Genomic DNA, 18,737 nt, shown 5'->3' on the forward strand with positions numbered 1-18,737 from the left:
GAAAAATTCAAACAGACACTTGACCAAAAGCAATAACCAGATGCTGATATAAACAGGACAAGTGCTCAGCTCGACATCACCAGTCCCTGGAGATTCCAGAATCAAACTCCAGTGCCACTGTCACTACACAGCCACACATTTATCTAGAATGGGTAAAACTCTTAAAGTCACCACAAAGCTGGAAATGAAAATGGAAACCTTCTATACTGTTGTAGAAATTTAATTTAGTATAGTCACCTGGTAATGCTCTTTGGTAGTTTCCACTAAAGTTTAAAATGTAATTAATCTATGACCATGTAACTCCTTTTATAAGACTATATGCAAGAGAAATGAGTGCAATATTTCCCAAAAGATTTGCACAAAAAAATTTATACTGGATTTATCCATCACAGTTCTAACTAGAGACTGCCCAATATCCATTGACTGGGAAAGCACATAACACATAGTGATATGCTTGTTATAATGAAATAATACCATAAAGTGTTTTAAAATAAAAAGGCAAACTACTGATATCTATGATATTGTGCTGAGAGAAAAAGCTAAATGAAGAATACCCATATTCATTCAACAGTAAAAAAAAAAACAAAAAAAAAAAACAAAAAACAACAACAACAAAAAAACCAAACCATACCTATAGGAACAAAGCCATACTGGATGCAAGAAGCACACGAAAACTTCTAGAATGATGGGCATGTCCATTATCTTGAAATGGCGACTCATCAGTCAACCTACTGCCCAATGAACCAGATATTTGAAAGATGGCCATCTGGGCACGTCTAGGGTGGTATGTAAGTCGCACCTTGATTTTGCATACTATCACAGAACTGTCAACAAGCAAGGGCTTTGATGAGGTTCTGTCTGTCCATTACTGCCCACAGAAAAGTCCTGTGGAGAGACAGTGCTCTCCTAGGTGGTGACACCAGACCTCTGTCTTCTTCAGATGGTATCTATCACAGGCACGGAGCTAGGCACTTTCGTCAAAACAATGACACATCTGCTGTGACACCTTCTTTCCTGTTCTTAAACTGGAAGGGACAACAAGAAAACTGGGAAGCAGTGGTGGCTCCAGGTCACGTGCCTTCACTGCTGACCCTAGTGACACCTTGAGGCCTTCATTTACCATCTACCCTGGAGGAGAAAGGCAGGCAGGCAGGCAGGCAGGCAGGCAGGCTGTAATTATTCCAGAAAGAATCTTCCAGAATGAGAAGTGAGAAAACAAAAGGGGAGTTGATTTTGCTGCTGTGTAATTGTGACCTTCCTCCAGGTTTATTTGGGTAGAAATGGTTCCAGAACTAAGCAGCAATCTGGACCCAAGAGGTTCAGCATCCTCATTACAGTCAGCTTGAACTGAATTCTGGATCTAGAACAATGCCATGCCATGTAGAGAGGTTCTAGAGCTAGAGGTTCAGAATCCTCATTACAGTCAGCTTGAAGTCTGGATCTAGAACAATGTTATGTCATGTAGAGAGGTTCTAGAGCTAGAGGCTCAGAACGCTCATCACAGTCAGCTTGAACTGAAGTCTGGATCTAGAACAATGCTATGGCATGTAGAGAGGTTCTAGAGCTAGAGGCTCAGAACGCTCGTTACAGTCAGCTTGAACTGAAGTCTGGATCTAGAACAATGTTATGTCATGCAGAGAGGTTCTAGAGCTAGAGGCTCAGAACGCTCATTACAGTCAGCTTGAACTGAATTCTGGACCTAGAACAATGCATGCCATGTAGAGAGGCACAATGACAGGAAGCTTACTGTTACCTTGGGAGTTTGGGCGATTTGCTAGATCTGGAGATTTTGGGAGACTTCTTGGCAGCCCAATCATCACTCAGTTCGATATCACTGGAGTCTGAGCAGTTGCAGCTGTCAATCACAGTAGAAATTAAGCTGTTCCCATAGATCTCATCTGTAAGAAACCAATCGCAAGGTGTAAGCAACTGTTACTGCTATACAGCCTGACTTTATGGGCTTCCTTGTTAAGTTAGGGGTTAGAATATTAAGAAGTAGTCCTTTTCCTTTTACATTTTTTATGCTCTTTTCTAAAAAGAAGTAGGCAATTTCTACTATTATTAAAATGGCTGATATTTTAGTGCTCTAGAAATATACAAAATTCCTAGGACAGAAATAGATGACATCTCTGCCTTAATTGCTGCTGCTCCTGCTTTTAAAACAAGATCAGTCAATCCTGAAAGGAAAATGTCAACCAATAGGGGATTCTTAGGGGCCATGAAAGAAGCCAGGCGAAAGGGAGATTTGGACTTCTGCTTCCCAGTAACAAATTTTGAAGGGGAGACACCCCAATGGGAACCTCTTTAAAAACTCTTAAAGAACTAAAGTATTCTGTTAAGAACATGGGTCCAAGTGCTCCATACATTTGACAGATTGTGGAAATGTTGGGTAGCATGTGGCTAACTCCTTATGATTGGCATCAGACTGCAAAGTCCACTCTTAGCCCAGGACAGTTTATAGTATGGAGGACAGAATATGAGGATAGAGCAAGGGAAGTGGTTCAGAATTTAGCTGTTAGGAAAAAGGCAGATAAACCTACTATGTCATCCTTCTCAAGGCCAATGCATTCTGATGATGTAAAGCATGACTTTCCAATGCTTGTTCAACCACACTAGCAATCAGTGTTCCTTTGTTAATAAATCTGCCATAGCATTTCCTGAAGCCAATAGACCTGGCAGGCCAGTATGTCCTCTGATATGTCCTATAAAAAATTTTTCCTTTTCTTGATTGAATTATATTTTGTAAATGAAGCAAGAGTGATATAATTCTGGAATTCCCAGATATAAGAGCTCTCTCTATATCAGGAAATAAATGAACTACATATTTTGAATCTGTATAAAGGTTAAACTCTTCAGGTATGTGTTCAAGGGCAGTAATAATTGCAATAATTTCCACCTGCTGTGCAGAAGTTTCTTTTGCTAATTGTAGGTCTATCTTTTATATAAACAACTGAGGTTCCATTAAATGACCCAACTGTAAATACCAAGATGGCATCAGAAATAGGTTCCAATAGGGCATTGAGGTCCATGATACTTAATTTGTTCCATATCATGAGCAAATGCTATTCCCCAGTCATCCACAGTTTGAAGTAAATACTCCAATTGTTCCTTATTGTAGGGAATAACAATTTCATGCATTTCTTTGCCAAATAATTCCCTGGATCTTATCCTCCCTTTAATAATTAATTTGTTACACATAAAAGGATAAGAAGATACCATTTTTACTTGAATATGAGGGAGATAAATCCATTCTAGCACACCTTCTTGCCATAGCCATGCAATAGGGGTGTAAGCTGTTTTAAGTATAATAAGAGACCATGGTTTTAAATAATTTATTTGTTTTACCTTTGCATCTTGCATCTTTTGTTCTATCAATTCTAGTTGTTTTAAGGCTTCTTTTTTAATATTTCCCAATAATTTTTAAAAACCATTAAGTACTGCCGGGCGTGGTGGCGCACGCCTTTAATTCCAGCACTTGGGAGGCAGAGGCAGGTGGATTTCTGAGTTCGAGGCCAGCCTGGTCTACAAAGTGAGTTCCAGGACAGCCAGGGCTATACAGAGAAACCCTGTCTCGAAAAACAAAAAAAAAACAAACAAAAAAAAAACAAAAAAAAAACAAAAAAAAAACCATTAAGTATTTTTAATTTATCAATCCTAAGTTGCTATTTTTGAAATATGATATATTCATTATGAATTGTTTTTATCAGGGGTAATAATTATTATTAGTCCATGCTGGGTTAATACCTCAATCATATTTTTCAAAATTAATTCAGTTAAATCATTTGAGCTGTCTCTTAGACTTGGAATCAGGATCTCCTTTAAGAATTTCAAATAAATGATGCAACTGTCCTGTGGTAATTTTTAAATAAGGTCTAATCCAATTAAAATCATTTGTTTTTTTCTGCTATAAGACTATCATCCATATAATGTAAAATAAAAGCCTTTTTATACTTAGCCCTAATGGATCTTAAAGCTTGATCTACCAATTTTTGACAAAGGGTAGGACTGGTCTTCATACCTTGGGGGAGGACCTTCCATTGATACCTTTGAAATGGCCTATGAAAATTAACAGAGGGAATGCTGAAAGCAAATCTTTGTATGTCTTCTGGTTGTAATTTTATAGTAAAAAGCAATCCTTTAAATCTATAACTATAATATAATAACCCTCTGGAACAACTACTGGGGATGGGAGTCCTGGCTGTAAAGCTCCCATATCATGCACTGTCTTATTAACAGCCCTAAGATCTTGTAAGAGTCTCCATTTACCTGATTTTTTCTTAATGACAAACACAGGAATATTCCATGGACTGCTAGATTCTTCAATATGTCCTAATTGCAGTTGTTCTTCTACTTTTTCTACTAATTGTTCTAAAGCCTGTATCTTTCCCTGAGTTAGGGGCCACTGATTCAGCCACACAGGCTCATCACTGATCCATGAAATTTTATCTGCATATAATTTATCAGCAACCCCTATAAAAAATGCTGCTCATTCCATTTTTCATCTGTGGTTAGTTTTATTTTCATGTCCCCTAAGATATCTCTTCCCCATAGGGAGAATGGCAGAGAGGAAGTAGTGTGAGGTTGAGAAGTACCCACTTTGTCTTCACATTCCCATGTCAGGGTTTTTGAACTCTGAGCTACATTGGGAGCCAGCCTCAATCCCACCAGAATAGAGGTTATATGAACTACAGGCCATGTTCCAGGCCAGTCTTTTCCTGCAATGCAAGACCTATCTGCTCCTGCATCAATGATGTTCAACTTGACACAAGAACAGGCTAGGCAAATTGTGAAGGATGGTAAACATTCTCCTGATCATTCATTAAAAATGGAAGTTAATCCAAGGGGCCTTAAACCTCAAGTTTTGTGGCAAATGGACATAACTCATATCCCAGAATTTGGAAAATTTGCCTATGTACATGTTATTGTAGATACTTATTCTCATGTGGTTATGGCTACTGCTAGAACTGGGGGGGCTGTGAAAGCTGCCATACAACATCTTATTATGTGCTTCTCCTCCTCAGGTGTGCCAAAAAGAATTAAAACTGATAATGGTCCAGTTTATACTTCTCAAGCAAAGTTTTGCATTCAATGGGGCATAGAACATACAACAGGAACTCCATACAATCCCCAAGGTCAGGCTATCATAGAAGACTCATCAAAATCTTAAGGTACAACTTCAGAGATTAAGATCTAGTGCTCATTACTACTCGCCTCATCAATTACTAAGCCAGGCTTCATTTACCATTAATCACCTTAATACAGGTGATAAAGGCTTTACCCCTATGCAAAGGCATTGGGCTCCCCTACTGCAGACTGTTACTCGTTTAGTGATGTGGAAGGATCTTTTAACAGGCGCATGGGAGGGCCAGATGTGTTCATCACCTGGGGAAGAGGATACGCATGTGTTTTCCACAGACTGCAGAGACCCCAATCTGCATCCCAGGCAGACTTATTGACCTTCCACCAGAAAACCTCTACAAGAACCCAGAAGCAAAAGAAGGCAAAAGAAGTCATGAAGAAAATGAAGAAGCTTGATCTCTTCTTCACAGGCGGCTTCGGCTCCTCCTGAACGGTCATCGACCACGGGATAGATCCACCCACTTGGGGACAACTGGAGAAACTCACCCAGAGAGCACAACAAATAATCTCTGATACCGGGAAACCACCATCAGCAGAAAATATGCTATGCTTGCTGAGGTTGCTATGCAGGTATGCTGTGCCTCCGCAACCTCGTCTTGGGCCTATGTCCCCACCCTCCCCTTCTTCACCCCGTGGGTTGGGGAGATAATCAGAGTCATGACTCTGAGCTGCTGGGGGACACGCTGATACCCCCCCCCATTTGACTTCCTCTGTAATTTAAATGAGGGAATGTCAGATTCTGCCCCAATCTGTGTTACTTTAAAGGGAATAACCTCCATGGGTTGCCTTCCCACTAGTTATAGAACTTTTCTTTCAGATAGATCCTGTTGCCCCCCCCAAATCATAAAAGATTAATGTGAGAGCTTTCAATAATGATTTTTGGATATTCTAATTATAGTGAAACTTTTATAAGGCCAAAGAACCTATGCCTCTGAAACAATGTCCACAAGAATATAGGGACAATGATAAATTGTGGTTATCCTTGCTTTCAGGTGATAGTCCAAATGGCTTAAATGAGGGTTTAGTTTTTGGGCTTCAGTACATGATCCTTGGAAAACTCAAGAAAAAGTTTATGATTATTCCATAGTCTCTCCATTTTATGATTATAGGAAACAATTAACTAATGAGTTATAGCTCTTTCAAGGATATAGGCCTGATACATTTATAAATAAGTCTGTTAATAGATGGTTCACTGCAGGACGGGTGGAACCTATTTATGTCAGTCATTCTCTTTCACATAATACTTCTAATGTTTTTTTCAGGGTTATTTAGACTTTTTGCTGCAACTAACATGGTTCTTTTTTAAAAAGCCTAAGGAATGTAAGAGGATTCCTTTGGCAATTAGATCTTGCCTAAACTATCCTTATGGTATACTCGCTGGCCAGTCCTCAGATTTTAAAATTATTAAAGTAAAACGATCTTATCAGGTCAGCTGTTCCGAATGTATTCTAACTAACTGTGTTGATCCTATTTCAATGAAGAATTATTCAGTATTTTGATATTACAAAGACCTCCTTATGTTATGTTTCCTGTAGATTTAAAAAAGGACATTTGGTTTGATGATGTAGCCTTACAAACACTTAAGAGAGTTAGTGAGCTAATAAGTCCAAAGCGTTTTGTTGCAACTTTAATTGTAGGCATTAATACTTCAATTAATATTACTCTAGTAGCCATTCTTACTCCACTTACAGTCTCAACAGTCACCTTAGTCTCTGATACAAAGACTGCACATTTTGTTGATGACTTAAACAAAAATGTCTCTTTAACACTTGCAAGGCAACGAATTATAGATCAAAAATTAGAAGTAAAATTTGATGTTTTAGAGAATGTAGTTTTGGTATTAGGACATGAAGTGGAAAATATTAAAATTCAGCTTTCTGCCAAGTGCCATGCCAGCTTTCAGTATATATGTATAATGCCATTACCTTATAATAAAAGTCATAATTGGAATTTTACTAAAAATCATTTGTTTGGAATTTGGAAAGACCATGATATCACTCATGATATGGCTCAATTACAAGCCCAAATCTCTGCTATGAGCAAAGCACATGTTGAATCGACTGATATAGAAGATTTGGCTCAGTCTATTAGCTCTGAACCCTGTTAGTTGGCTACATTGGATCATTGTTGTCGCCGTGGCTACAGGAATAATAATTCTTCTCCTCCTTACTTTTCCAATCATCTTCCGACTAGTCTTTTCCTTCCTCTCTACAGCCAACAGAGATATTTATGAGCTTCGATTAAAAAATAAAAAAGGGAGAGATGCACACCACCTCCAGGAGGATCTGTGTGCATACACACACACACAAGCAAACAACAAAACCAAAGTCAACCCAAACCATAGCCCAACCATATGAACAAGAAGAACCTTTGCTCATCTCTTCTAATTCTCACCTTTCCATAAATAGTGATATTTCTTTTCATGTCAGTAGGGAAATTAAAAAAAAATGTTTTATGAGGGGCTGAAGCGACAGCTCAGGGGTTAAGAACACTTGCTGCTTCACAGAGGATCTGGGCCCAGTTCCCTCCCAGAGCCCACACAGTAACTCCAGTTCTATAGGGTCCAACACCCTCTCTCCTGGGATTTTGAATGAGAACGGCTCCCATAGGCTCATATATTTGAATGTTTGGTCCCCAGTTGGTGGCCCTGTTTGAGAAGGATTAGGAGGTGTGGCTCTGCTGAAGGAGGTGTGTCACTGGGGGCAGACTTTGAGTTTTCCATCTTGATCACTCAATCTCTCTCCCTCCCCCTCTCCCTCCCGCTCTGCCCTGTGGTTGTGGGTCAATATGCGAGCTCTCAGCCGTTCCTTTACTAGTCCATCATGGAGTCTAACCCTCTGAAACTGCAAGGCTTGGTCATAGTGCTTTATCATAGCAATAGAAAAGCCGTTAAGACACATGGGCATGGCACACATGTGACACACATACATACATGCAGGCAAAATATCCATACACATAAAAATAGATCTTCAAAAATTATTTAAGAATTGTGTGAAGGAAGATGGTAATTTTTTTCCTGTATGAAATCAAACTTCCAACGCCCTTTTCTGAAGGTCACCCTTCCCCACTTATTGGCTGTAGCGCCATTGGATATTGAATGCTCCTGAGTTTCAGCGCCTCTGCTGGAACTGAACTGCCGCGTGAGTATACTTGGAGGTGGAGCCTTTGGGATGTGGTTATGTTTGAGAGTGGCCCTCGTGGAGTGGGATTTGTGTTCTTATAAAGGAGTCCTCAAAGAGCAGCTCTTCCCCCTTTCTCCCATGGATTGCTGGCACAGATGTCCATCTATGAACCAGGGAGGTGGTCCTTACCAGATACCAGCTTTGTCAGCACCTGGACTTCCCAGCATCCAAAATGGTGAAGATAAATGTCTGCGGCTTCAGTCTCCAGCCTTCTGTTACAGCAACTCAAATGCTCTAAAACACTCCTTGAGCATCAGTGGCGGTTTGAATATGCTTGGCCCAAGGAGTGGCACTATTAAGAGGTATAGTCTTGTTGGAGTAGCTGTGTCACTGTGGGCATGGGCTTTAAGACCCTCATCCTAGCTGCCTGGAAGCCAGTATCCTCCTATCAGCCTTCAGATGAAGATGTAGAACTCTCAGCTCCTCCTGCACCATGCCTGCCTGGACACTGCTATGCTCCAACTTTGATGATAATGGACTGAACCTCTGAACCTGTAAGCCAGCCCCAATTAAATGTTGTCCTTATAAGAGTTGCCTTGGTCATGGTATTTCTTCAAAGCAGTAAAATCTTAAGACAGCATCCAAATTCTCATGTATGCTAAGGTCCATAAAGCCAGACTCTGATTCTATATTGACCAATCTTTACCCTTGCATGAACAAAAAAGTACTAGCAAAGTACCACAGCTGTCTGATGCCAAAATTTCAATTAAAAACAAACAAACAAAAATCCAACTGTAACAACAAAAGAAAAATGCAACAACTTACGGATTGCACTTTCTTTTCTTTTCTTCTCCATAGGCAAGGTTCTTACAGGTCTTGATGCATATCTCTAAAGAGCAGCTTTTAACGCAGTAATGAATGGCAAATTCTATTTCTCCAGTGACATTAGCATTGTCAAAATTACCCATCTCTGTGCAGGTGCTGTTGATGCTCCCTGAAATCAATGGCAGACATAATAAATTACTTCACAGTTAAATATTTTGCAATTCTGCTTCCATGATAAATCCCAATTAATGTGAATGTACATCTGACTCATGTTCAACTGATAAATGCACCCTCTTACATTTTGCTAACCTAAGTTGCCACCTGCTGAATCCTAAGGCAATGGGGCATCCTCCCCAGGCCTTGTCTCGTTATGTCTCAGCCTGGTGATAAAGGTTACCCCATCAAAGCCTTTATCATGAGTCACTGGGATGAAGCAAGCTAGCTCATATGCCATTCTGTTAGCGTAACTCTCCTGCTAGGCGGTATCCATGGCTGGAAAGTGTGTGTAAAGCAGCAGACAGTGAGGCTGAGGGGCTAAGGCTGGGAATCAGAGAGAACTGGGCTCCCGGGCTTGGCTGATTCTGCCTCTCGCTGGATATGTCAAAATCTAACAGAGAAAGATAATGCTAGTCTCAAAATTATGAAGAAGACTATGTGAAATGTCTTATGTGGATGGACTGTGCAGAGATAGTGATAAATTATATTTAAATCTTATGGGCACCAAAAAAAGGAAATTACTGCCAAATATTAGAGTAGATTAAACTTAAATGACACATGAAGGTGTGTACGTACCATAGGGTGCCTGTGCCTCAAAGATTAAGTCATCTTATCACTATTAAATTTACTTAACTGCCCCATTTGTGAGCAGTCCATCTCAGCATGTTGACTTTATAGAAACAGTGAAGCCTAAATAATTTCTCCTTCTAATACCCAACTGGCTCCTCTGTACTCTGAGAAGAAACTAAGAAAGCCTATGGTGGATGGCCAGAACTGGCAGAGAGATAAAAAACAAATCAAATTATCTCAAAGGTCCTGGAACCTGAATTAACCAATGCCAAGAATATAGCCAGAATGCAGAAAAATGTTGTCTTATCAAACCATGTGAGTGCCAGAATGGAAAACAACTTTAAAACAGTATACATTCAAGGACCCACAGGACGGTGCAGCAACGAGAATGATCGAGAGTTAAAAAAACGTAGACTGGGGAGATGTGGAGAGAGGTTATAAACTAAGAGACAGAAGAAATGGAGGAACGGCAGAGCTAATGAACGCTAGTACTGAGCCTACAGCTCAGCAATAAAGAGCTTGCCTGCAATGCAGAAGGCCCTGGGTTCTGTGCTCAGGAACTCTTTGCCGAGGAAATCAGCCCAGGAGGAGCAGTACTTTGCCCTCTGCACAAAGGTGCACACTTCTCTAGAGGTGGCTGCTGGTCCTCATACCCTGGACTCAGTTCTGGTTTTCCCAGAACCGAAGCTGCAAGTCTTGAGCAGCAAATCGAGTCAACATGAAGGTTCTGGCCCAAAAGAGCAATGACGTTTGGCGGCCTGATTCCTGTTAGTGTCCCTGACTCTGTCCGTCTTAAAAACAAAAGCCAACGCTCGTCAAAGTAAAAAACACCCACACCCAAGTGTCATGGATCTCACTTGCCAGGGACCACCCCCCCACCCCCACCCCCGAAGGCCACAAGATCATCAACTATCACCACAAGCAGAGTCCAGAGCCTGGCCACCTCACAAAGGTAGAAAATCTATGAGAATTACAGCTTTTGGATTTGTTTCCTTTTAATTGATAAATTCCAGTAACCCAGAACACACGGAAAAGTACTACAAAGTAGGTTATCGGGTGACAGGCAGACTTTTACCCGGCTGGCTATGCTGTCTCCAGCAATTTCCCTCCTTGTATTAGCCCATCCTTTTCCTGTCAAATACAGGCTGCTTCAAAACCACCTGTGAGTCAACTTCATTTTTCCCTATGGTTTTGTTAGATAGTGACTACCAGCCCCTACAAAATATTCTACCTTATTTTACTGTTCACACAGTTCAGAGCATTTTATGTGCATAGCAACCACAGTCTGTTTTCTGTTTGGCTGCTGCCAAATTTCCAAAACTAAAACAATTATAAGCAACACTGCCCTGGACATCCAGAGGTGCACATTTGGGGCAACATCCAGGGCACTCTTTAAAAATATTTTCTGTCAGGCCTGGAGAGATGGCTCAGCAGTTAAGAACACTGACTGCCCTTCCAAAGGTCCTGAGTTCAATTCCCAGCAACCACATGGTGGCTCACAACCATCTGTAATGGGATCTGACGCCCTCTTCTGGTGTGTGTGAAGACAGCGACAGTGTACTCCTATAAATAAAATAAATAAATCTTTTTTTTAAATTCCTGTCTATTAAATTATTCAAGAGATCCCACAGAGCTAGAAGTGAAACACAGAGGTGAGAGGTGTGTTGAGCAAGCTGTGGCAGAAGCAGGGAGAAGACACCTCAAGACTTTTGGAGATGTGTGTGTATTGTATGCGTTTATTTCCAACTGCCCTCCAGGGAAGCTGTCGCCATTTCCATTCACCACGTTTTCAGATGCCTGCTGCCCTGGGCCCCGGCTTTTTAAATGTTATGAACATCATCCCAAAATAATATTTTGCTTTAATTTTGCCCTGATTTCACTACTTGGGAGGTTGGGTAATTGGTTCTATTTGTTGTCCATTTCATAAGCCTTTTCTAGCCCAACTTCTTATTTCTCAGAGTTGTGAATTCTTCCAGAAAGGGCAGGAAACATCTTTGGACAAGAAATAACAAAGCAGTTACTTGCCTTATGGAAAAGTTTGAGTCCCTTAGGCAAACACTGCTTTGATTTAAAAGATGTTTTGTTGAGACAACAATTTAGTCTCACATCATAAATTTGAAGGGTATACACAAGAAAAAGATGAGAAGGGCTGAGAATGGAGTTCCTTATTGAGTTTAAGCCAAGAAAAACGATCCTAAAAAAAAAAAGGCCCATCACACTGTCTCTCTGCTCAGTGTAGGGGCCCTAACTCTTCCTAAAACACCTTCTGAAATCCATTTTCTTGTATAATGTTTACGAATATGTATAGATATGTGTTCATGTGAAGGCACGTATGCCGCAGCACACACATGAAAGTCAAGAGAATAACCGTGGGTGTTGTTCCTCACCTTCTGCATTATTTATACCAGGCTAGCTGGCCTTGAGCTTTGGGGTAGTCTCCTGTCTCCACCTCCCATCTCACTGTAGGGGTGTTGGGATTATAGACACATGCCACAGCCCCTGGCTTTTATAGGGCTCTGGGGATTTGAACTCTGGCCATCAGTGATATAAGTTTTACCCACTGAACCATTTCCTCTGCCCAACCTTAATTCTCAAAGGTTTTCCAGGCAGGGGTCAGCTATAAGGAGAGGAGAAACAAGGACAGCACAAGTAAGACAAACCAGTTCTTACAAGAGCTCAACAAACCTGTGGGTCATATCTGATATCCTACGATCCCTGGCTTGGTTGACCTCAAGCCCCGAAGCCCCAGTAGGACTCTGGCAAACCATCTGACCTCCGGACTCTCAGGTTGCTGAGTTGTAAGGTGGACTGGCAGTACCTGCCACAGGGTCACATGACAATGTATGGGATGAGACGCTATCGGGGCAGGCTTTCAGAGAGCGTGATAGCTGTGATGGATGATTAACATATAGTCTGCTAAGTGTTTAGCAAGGGTCACTTGAGTGTCAGACACTGCTCAGGGGACTTGGGAATTACACTCTAGTGAGCAGCTGATGAAAGGTAGGGGGGTAAAGTACATATTACATAGAAGATGCTAAGCATAGGAGAGACTTTTTTGTTTTTTGGTGTTTTTTTGTTTGTTTGGTTGGTTGGTTTTGGTTTTTCGAGACAGGGTTTCTCTGTGTAGCCCTGGCTGTCCTGGAACTCACTTTGTAGACCATGCTGACCTTGAACTCAGAAATCTGCCTTTCCTCTGCCTCCCAAGTGCTGGGATTAAAGGCGTGTGCCGCCACCGCCTGGCTCACATATGATAAACTTGGAGCTTCCACTGGGTGAGAAGACAGCTTGAAAGGCCCGTGATGAAGCCAGGCTGAGTCTGCCACTGCTTTGCTCTTGGCACCCCACCTTCCGGAATCATAAATTTCTATCATTTTCAAATTACTAAGTCAGTGATATTTTAAGATAGCAACACAAAACAGATCAAAGTTACTGTTAACTGAGGCCTTAGGGTCCCTCATCAAATTTCTAGGCATTTGGTTTTGTTTAGTAAATGAGTGAGTAGGTGGTCCCTATCCAGAAAACAGGATCTGGAATAGTTGATCCCAGTCCAGAATCTAGAATAGTTGATCTCTGTCTAGAAACTGAACAGATTTTAAACATTATGAAGCCACCGTGAAAAGAAGAATAAAACTGGAAGACTTATACCTCCAAACTTACAAAGTAAGACAAGGGGCTCTAGGCATGAGGACGGACCTGATGCAGGGGAAAGGGGCCAGAACAGGGAGCATTCTCCTAAGACTTGATGGGACAAAATGACCGACTCTGTAGAGGAAGGACAGGCTTTTTAAAGGGGACGCCATGTTGACTAAATAGCCACATAAAATTAGCCTCAACCAAACGGCATCATGCCAAATGGCCAGTCAGGGGACAGGTGAAAACATCAATGGAAACTTCTTTTTTGGTTTGGTTTGGTTTGGTTTGGTTTTTTGAGACAGTGTTTCTCTGTTTAGTAGAACTCATTTTGTAGACCAGGCTGGCTTCGAACTCAGAAATCTGCCTGCCTCTGCCTCTGCCTCCAGAGTGCTGAGATTAAAGGCGTGTGCCACCACCACCCAGGGAATAAACTCTTCTCTGTAAGTTTTTTTTTTTTCATTCTGCTATTTTTTTTTTTTTTTTTTTTTTTTTGGTTTTTTTCAAGACAGAGTTTCTCTGTGTAGCCCTGGCTGTCCTGGAACTCATTCTGTAGACCAGGCTGGTCTCGAACTCAGAAATCCGCCTGCCTCTGCCTCCCAAGTGCTGGGATTAAAGGCATGTGCCACCATCACCTGGCGAATGGAAACTTCTTACTGAGTCTTCTAGACAAAACAGAACACTGTCTTCACTGTGTGGTCCACATAGTAAGTTCCAGTCCAGCCAGGGCTACATAGAGAGACTCTATCTCAAAACAAAACAAACTCTAAAACTATTCCTAAGACACGCCACTGCTTTGTTACTGCTCTGGTTTGCTTTCTGCTGCTATGATAAAATCCATTACCTAAGGCGGCTTTAGGAGGAGAGGGCTATTTCAGCTTATAGGCCACAGCCCATCAGGAAGAGCGGAGGGAAGGAGCTTAAGGCAGGAACCAGGAGACAGGAACTGAACAGAGGTCACAGAGGCACACTGCCTTATGGCTTGCTCAGCTTGCTTTCTGATACAACCCAGGGCCACCCACCCACAGGTAACACCACCCACAAAGGACTGGGCCCTTCTTTGGTCATCTATCAAGAAAATGCCCAACAGACTTGTCCACGGGCCGATCTGATGGAGGCAGTTCCTCAACCTAGGTGCTCATTTTCAGATGACTCCGTTTTGTATCAAGTTGACAAAAACAAACCTGTACAGTTATCAATTACTTTTTGAAGGTATAAAAATGTTCTCAACAAGTTAATAGTTTTTAAAAGGTAAAAAGCAAGCCTTAACATATTTCCAGGTTTTCCCTATCCCCAAACCTAACTGAAGATCTCCTGGAAGCTCTACTCTTACCCTCTGACCACAAGACAACAGTCTAGGCCTTTCTTTGTGTCTTATATCTATTGATACCACCATGACCAAGACAACGTATGGAAGAAAGTATATAGGGGCCTCACAGTTTCAGAGGATAAGCTCACGACCATCATTATTGGAGAGTATGGCAGGAGGCAGGCAGGCAGGCAGGCAGAGAGCTGGAGCAGTCGCTGAGAGCTTACATGTCATCCAAAAGCAGGAGGCAGAGGGAACTAACTGGGAATAGCACGGGTTTTTGAAACCTCAAAGTACAAGCCCACTCCTCCTCTGACCAGGCCACACCTCCCAATTCTTCCCAAACAGTTCTACCAACAGAGGACCAAGCATTCAAATATATGAGTCTATGGGGGCCATTTGCAGTCAATGTACCACACCTTGTCCACTAGGCCAGCCGGATCCTGTCTGGTTGGTTCTCTTCCCTGGTACTAGGGACTCAGCACAGACTTATGCTGTGTGCATGCCTGTGCTCTGCTCCTGAGCTATTTGTGTGGGCCCCAATATCTTGATAACCACACATCTTATAGAAACAGTATTAGAAGAAGACTCACGTGTCTCAAGCCTCCAGAGAAGACAGCGCTGTGTGTCGGACTGGACGGGGGAGTGTCTTGCTTCAAAACAGGGTCGGGAGGGTGTTTAGGATCTTCTTGATGGAACGCTTTCAGAATATCGGGTGTGCTGGCCTTCTGGACAGAGTAAACACAAACATCCCGATCAGACTGAGGGTTCAGTAACAACCGAGCTAGCAGGCAACCCAGCCTGCATATGTGAACTGCTCTCTTAACACACAACCTTCTAGTGACTGAGTCGGGAGACGCGTGTTTGGGTGAATTTACACACCCCATACACCAGCAGGGCCCCGAGGCAGAGTCTCTGGGGATGGTCATGAACATTCAACAGGTGGGCTGTTTTGGAATACAAAAAGTGTTAAAGAAGTTTAAATTCTGCTTTTAATAATGATCATGACAGGTAATCATGGTGGAGTATAGTATTCACACTGACTAACATTTTTACTTCTAACATGCACATAAGGAGGAAAAATGCATCTTTAAATTGTATTTATTCCTTGTTTCTTTTGCTAGTAACTGATATTTCTTCTGTAATGATACAGCTGTACTTCTTAGTGTTAACCACTAACCTCAGGGGATTGCTTCAGTGGAAGCCAGCTGAAGTAAAATGAAATGGCTTAGCTGGTCCCCAGTTGTTCCATGCTGAGCGTAGTCACAGAGGACATCTGTGCAGTGGTGTCTACATGGCAGGGCTGTCTGTCCACAGCCCCTCCTGTGCTTTCTTGCTGGGGTCTCTCAAATGCTCACAACCCAGCAGGCAGCCTCTGGGCTGTGACTGCCTGGAAGGCTTCTATTCTACTGGCTCACGCAGCAGGGGAGGGACATGCCAAGGCTGCCACATGATACCTGCACTCAGAATGTCAAAAGTGAGGCCTGAGAGAACTTGGGATTCCCCACATGGGGCACATCTCACCGCAAGTGAAAAAATACAGTGTCTCTCATGGCTGGGTGAGGGGCTGGAACATTGGCCTACCTCTCCTCTGCCGTCTCGCTATCCAATGCCCTTATCTTTAATGGAGAAAGATTCTACAGAGCTGCTTTAAAGATAATATTAAATAGCAACATGGCCTCTCTACAGGGGACAATGCCTGGCTTGTGGTTAGCCTTTTGTCAGTACTACCATTAGATCAGCTTAATCTGACTGCTAAGTGCCGTCCTTCTGGGCTTCCCTTCCTTGAACACTACTTCTTCAGGCCTTCACCTGTGTCCTCACAGGGGAAACTGCAGCAGCCTAAGACATTAGCAACATTTAAACCCAGGTTCTACTCCTGGCACTGCCTTTCCCTAGCTATGAGCTGCAGGACGTGTTGGTTGGCCAAGGAGGAAAGCTCAGGGTTTTTTTCATGGTCATGGGAGCAAGTCACCCTTCCATGATACACTAGGCTATGAAGGCACCATCTGCCTAGGACAAAGTGCTTTGGAAATGGACCTTATGCTAGCCCTGAAGAAAAGCGGTTGGCTCCAGGGATGCCACTGTGAGCAGATACTCGTATGCACCTGGGAATTTCAAAAGCCCTGCTGAGTCCATCCCACATGTTAAAGACACAAGCCATTGGGAAAGTACCAGCATCTGCAGGCCCTTATCACCAGAAGCTCAGCACAGATGCCCCAGAGCCTCTGAATCTCATTCCCGGGGAAAACTCCATCGTATGGGAGTCTGTATTCCAAGAGCCCCATGACTCTCCTCCAGCCACAGCTTATACCTGGAGTAGTTACTCCAGAGCTTAGTCGCCAAACCAAGATGAGACCAACTGAAGCACAGCATCCTCATCTCCAGGAGAGGCCTGGACCTGACTAAGCCTCTCGGCTCTCAGTGTAAAACCGGGTTGTATTTATTACCCATTTTGGAAGGGTTGACAGTCATATAAAGCTCTGTGTGCAGGAATCTACCTGCAAGACTGGGATAGCAAGTTAAAGGCAAGTTTCTCACTGGCTGCATAAAGGACTGACTCCATGCTGGACAGACAGAGACCCCTACTGTTTTTATTTTTATCCTTCTTGGGAGCAGGTGGAAGGCCGCAGACAGAGGCAGGTTGTGAGATATCTAGAGTAGGGGGTTCTCATCCTTTCCCGATGCTGCTACACTTTAACACAGTTCCTCATGCTGTGGAGACCCCCCCCCCCCACACACCCATAAAATTATTCTTGTTGCTATTCCATAACTGTAATTTTGCTGCTGTTATAAATCATAATATATGTTTGGAGATAGAGCTTTGCCAAAGGGGACGAGGCTCACAGTTTGGGAGCCACTGCTGTAGAGTATGTTCCCAAAGGGAGAAGGTTAAGCTTACCACAGTCTCAAAAAAAAGGGACAGTCTGGGGGACATCGTGGATGGAGCCTACAGCCACAGAGGAGGGGACATGGGTCCTGTAGAGCTCAGCAGATCAAACATATTGGCCTGCCAACAGGTCACCTGGGCTGGATTAGAACCCAGGCACTGTCTGGAGTTGGGTGCACCCGCTTTTGGCATAGCCCACATGGCAGAAAGCAGAGACGTGGCTTCCCTGGTGGCTCTCCTTCCCCAGCGAGCCCTCTTGCTTTCGATCACAGGGTGGGAGCAATCCTCCCACTTACCTGTGCATGTGCAGGGTTTGTTTGTCTTTCCACCAGAGGCCCAGGCAGAGCCTAACCAGAGGTCTCCTAATCATGAGAGGAGACTTGCAGACCCCAAGAAATGGCAGGTCATCCTGCAGGTAAGGCTTGCTTTTGGTGTGGCACTGAAACCAGAGAGAGGCAGCCTTGGGAGCTTGGGTCAGGTTAAAGCCTACCCCTGATATGAACAATCCTCTATGGTGATCTTGAATTGTTCATGGTGACCTTGAATAATTCTTTCTTTTCATTTGTTCCAGGAAGAAGAGTCTCACATTGTTCCTTAGGTTGACTTCCAGTTCCTTGATTCAGCCTCCGGCATTAACCTGCCCAATAACTGGGAAGACAGGCATAAACTACTGCATCTGACTGGGGTCTTAAATTCTGTGCCTCCTTTGACCTGGTGTGCCTGAATACAGACTGTATATAATTAGCTTTTCCTGGCTGATTAAGGCTTTCTATCAAAAGAAAAGTAAATGCAGGAAAAAAAAAAAAGAAATAGGCCAGAACACTCAGGAAAGATGGCATGAACGTGGTCAGTGGCCTCAGTGGTCTCAGCCTACCCTGGAAGTCACGTTGACTGCAGTGTCTGACTGGCTCCGCCTCTCCGTGTGGCCCACACACTGCCTGGGGTCCATGGCCAGAAGATGCTTCTCAGAGGTCATGTCATTCTGGGACTTGGAGAGCTCTAGGAGACAAGGGGGGAAAGTCGAGAGCAACAAGCT

At 42.9% G+C, this 18,737-nt stretch overlaps 1 pseudogene across 1 annotated transcript in view; it reads right to left on the reverse strand.

Moving 5' to 3' along the window:
* Gm29719 (predicted gene, 29719) overlaps positions 1 to 18,737 on the reverse strand; it is a 70,130-nt pseudogene that overhangs the window by 3,134 nt on the left and 48,259 nt on the right. The window contains exons 7-10 of the transcript NR_163600.1: positions 18,576 to 18,700; positions 15,405 to 15,539; positions 9,087 to 9,255; positions 1,754 to 1,898 (exon numbers count right to left, since the gene is read on the reverse strand). The product of NR_163600.1 is annotated as a predicted gene, 29719 (transcript). The remainder of the gene's footprint in view (positions 1 to 1,753; positions 1,899 to 9,086; positions 9,256 to 15,404; positions 15,540 to 18,575; positions 18,701 to 18,737) is intronic.

This window comes from Mus musculus, chromosome 17 (genome assembly GCF_000001635.26).
Source record: "Mus musculus strain C57BL/6J chromosome 17, GRCm38.p6 C57BL/6J".
In the NCBI taxonomy this organism is placed as follows: domain Eukaryota; kingdom Metazoa; phylum Chordata; class Mammalia; order Rodentia; family Muridae; genus Mus; species Mus musculus.